Source organism: Quercus suber, unplaced genomic scaffold (genome assembly GCF_002906115.3).
Source record: "Quercus suber isolate HL8 unplaced genomic scaffold, Cork oak 2.0 scaffold_68, whole genome shotgun sequence".
NCBI classification, from domain to species: Eukaryota; Viridiplantae; Streptophyta; class Magnoliopsida; order Fagales; family Fagaceae; genus Quercus; species Quercus suber.
Genome location: NW_027069533.1, coordinates 1,331,385 through 1,335,306, shown reverse-complemented (window position 1 = coordinate 1,335,306; position 3,922 = coordinate 1,331,385). Strand labels below are relative to the sequence as shown.

The window sequence follows — 3,922 nt, the reverse complement described above, 5'->3', positions numbered from 1 at the left end:
AAAATTTTGAAACTATGTAACAAACAAAAGCAAACCCAAATGAGAAAATGAGTTTTTTGTTACAATGGGTCAGATTTGGGTTGACCCATTGTTTCACGTGCCCAAAAAACCATTATCCATACTTGTTTTTATACTTCGAGTTTAAACATGTTAACAGGTCTGAGTCTAGCATAGATACCATGGTTTACCATGTTTATGAGGAAGATAACTCATTAGAGGTTGATTTGACAAATAAAGAGTATAAATTGCATAATATTAGCATTTGAGTTTCTCTATTTTAGGCACGATTTTCAGACCCAGACCGTTCAATGAACCGTAAAAAAAAGAGGTTCAAGGTTTTTAAGGCCAAACCGAGGTCAAACCGTGATGATATCATAATTAATTTAATAATTATTTAAATATAAATAAATATATTAAGTTAGTATAAATAGAAAATTTAACTAAAATAATCCAATTAAAAATATAAATATCTATATTTTAAATATATATTTTCATATCATAACTTTCACAAGACAAATAAGAAATATCGAATCCTAAGCAAATTTAAATATAATATTTATTTATATATTGATTAGTTAAACTTGTGATAATAACAATAATAATAATTATTATTAATATTATATAAGAATTAGAAAGACACTCAAATAAAATAAAATAAAATATTTAATAATTTTAAATTGAAATAATTATTATATACTTAACTGTAAATATTAATTAAAATTAGAGCAATAATAATACTGATGAAGTGTGACTTCGTCAGCTAATGAATGCAATCAGAGACGAACTGAAACCTCGTGAATGACCTTTCCTGATGGATGGTCACCGGTGTGGTGCCTGCCACAACGTCTCCGATGCTAAAGTCAGTGTCGAGAATTATATGAGAGCAAAACAAACACACAGCATCAATGTAAAAAAAAAATTTTCATACCTCTCTCGTTGGGTGATGTGAAGGATTTATATATGTTGTTGTAGATTTTAGCCGTTGGGTGATTTATGGTGCTTTAACTTCTCTCTGCGTAACGCCTGCTGGCATTATTAAGTGGCTTTAAGTTGGTCCCAACGGTCTGTTCGTCTGGATGTGTAACCGCCCCTTATCATTTACTGATGGTAATGATGGAGGAGATATCCTCGTCAATGACGTGTGTTCTCGTCACCATCGATCTTCCTCGTCGTCGGCCTTACCTCTTGTAGGATCTATTTCGTCAGTCCCATCAGTTGCCCCCGGATTCCATGGTCGTCATGACGCGTCGTGTTGACCGAGGAATGTGAAAGGTTTCTGGGCAGCAGGCGGTTGGGTTTTTTGAGCCGCATTTAATGTGCTGCGGCGGTTCCTTTTGAGTTATGGCCCACGTGGCGCCTTTTGGTTGGAGGAGTTAAGGCTGCATATGATGAGCCTCCTTGATTTTCCCGCTGGTTTTTCAGCTTCCCAACATTTGGTTTTTAAACTTTTCCTTTCCCCATCATTTTCTTTTCACTTTCTCGAAAAACTCCCTTTCAACATTGCTCTGGTGTTCTTCTTCTCCCCAGCGATTTTCTGCGCAGCGCCATAGTTGTCTTCTCCGAGGTAAGTTTTTTTTTCTTTGGCTTTCTTTTCCCTTGATCTCTTTTGTTGTTGTCAATTTCTGATTTTTTTATTTTATTTTTGCCTTGCTGGTTGCTTCTTTGTTTCTCTTCTTCTTTGGTTTTGGGGCGCTTTAGACCTCCTATTTCCTAGCTTTCCATGTGAGTAGCTTTAAGGTTAGGTTAGAGTGCCCTTCAATTTCATTCTTGTTTGCTCGATTAGGGGGGTTTTAGGGACTTTCCCTCACTTAGAAAACTTTGTTCACGAGGGCAATAGTTTGGCTGTTGTGTTGGCTGATTTATTGCCAATCCTTCACCAATCTATTGAGTGGTTTGAAGAATTAGTGAGGGGAAGGACGATGTCAGAAGTTAGGTCTAGTGAGCTTGATACTGGGCTGTCGTCTAGCAGGCGGCCCAGCAGAAAGGGATACGGCTGTCTCCGTCCCTCGTGAGGTTAGGGCTTTCCATGCCCTGGAGGAGAGGTGTGGATTGGACGATGATACCCTTAGAAGATTTCGTGATAGATTCCAATTCCCAGACCGGGTTAGGGTTCGTCTGCCTAATGAGGAGGAACGGGCTTGCCACTTCTTCCAGGCGAGGTGTGCTTCTATGAGTCCGCCTTCGTCTGTGGGTTGAGGTTTCCCGTCCATCCTGTCGTGATGGAGTTGCTAGATCAGTTTGGCATTGCTCCCGGGCAACTCATGCCAAATTCGTGGAGAATATTGGTTAGTTATATGGGCATATGGCTGGCTGCCCTGGACGGAGACATGCTTAGGGTAGACGAGTTTAATTATTTGTATCGTTTGAAAGCATCGAAAGAGCACGGGGGTGCCATGGGAGAGGAGTACTAGGATCGTCAAGAAGTTACCCTCGTCCTTTAGATACTGGAAGTCTAGGTTTTTCTTTGTATCTGGGGACGATTTCGAAACCCTTCGGGCGAGGTTTGGGGTGATCTCCCGAGATTGCATCGTCGGTGGGGAACCCCGACTCTAGGTGCGTTAATATTCCCTTTGATATACTAATCCTCCTCGTCTATGTCCTTATCGTCATTGAATATTTCGCCTTTTTTTGTGTAGTTAAGAGACGACCCAAATTGAAGAGCAGGTACAAGAGCCGAGTTCAGAAGGCGATCGAATACGCACAGACGATCGAAAACTGGGACGACTTGGTTGATCCAGGACACTCGCCTTCTATTGCCTGGGGCCAGATCCGTCGGACTTTGTTCTGCGCAACATTGAAATTGAGGGGAAGAAGAGTAAGTATTGAGTTCGTCGGTATCTACGCAGCAGTTTTTTTTTTTTTTTTTTAACAAGTGTTTTCTTCTTTGCAGAGATGACGACAAAATTTAACAAGGAGTTGTATGCTAAGATGAGATCCAAGAAGAGTGAGCCTCTGTCCAATTTAGGAAAAAAGGCCGTGCGTGTCACCGGGAAGAGCAGTTCGGCGCTTCCTATTTCCTCTGCCAGCCCAGTCGCGTCGGGGGTCGCGACGACGAGGACTGCTTCTCCTACTACCTCGTTGGAGGAGATTGAGGTTACCCTGGCTTCAAAAAGGCCGAGGTTATCCGAGAAGGAGAAGGAGAAGGAGAAGAGTGTGCCTCGTCCATCTACTCTCTGGACTGACGAGAGGCTGGCCGTGGATAGGCCCACGAGGTGGTGACCGCTGCAGATTTGAAAGTTTTGTCAGGTGTCCCATTTAATGACGTGGCGGCTCGACACGTCCATAAGCTCGTGCAGGTAAACTTGTTTGTGTTCATTCCTTTCTTCGTTCTCTTCTTTGCATCATTTCTTTTTGTTGACAATCATGAACGTTTATCTTCAGGTACTGGGTGAGAGTATGCACATAGCTTCTGAATATCTCACTCAGGAGACGAAGGTAGCATCTTTAACGTCCAGGATGGAGACCTTGGAAGCGGAGAATTCCACGCTGCGGAAAAATCTCATTGAGTCTATGGGCGAGTCCGCTTCCTTGAAGGAGAAGTTGAAAACTCTGGAAAACGAGCTGAGGGTGGAGCGTCAATTGACGCTGGAGAAGGATGAGCAGCTTATAAGTACTAAGGAATCGCTGAAGACGATAGCTGCGAGGTCAATTGAAGCATTCCAGACAACGGACGAGTATAGCACCGTCTTGTTCAGCTGGTACTTCAAAGGATTTTTTTTTTTACATTGATGCTGTGTGTTTGTTTTGCTCTCATATAATTCTCGACACTGACTTTAGCATCGGAGACGTTGTGGCAGGCACCACACCGGTGACCATCCATCAGGAAAGGTCATTCACGAGGTTTCAGTTCGTCTCTGATTGCATTCATTAGCTGACGAAGTCACACTTCATCAGTATTATTATTGCTCTAATTTTAATTAAT

At 42.0% G+C, this 3,922-nt stretch overlaps 1 long non-coding RNA gene across 1 annotated transcript; it reads left to right on the top strand.

The window, feature by feature from the left end:
- The first annotated feature begins 2,757 nt into the window (after positions 1–2,757).
- On the top strand, positions 2,758–3,195 carry LOC136067358 (uncharacterized). The gene is made up of 2 exons (XR_010628828.1): positions 2,758–2,815; positions 2,891–3,195. It is a non-coding gene; the product is annotated as an uncharacterized LOC136067358 (long non-coding RNA).
- Positions 3,196–3,922: the final 727 nt, after the last annotated feature.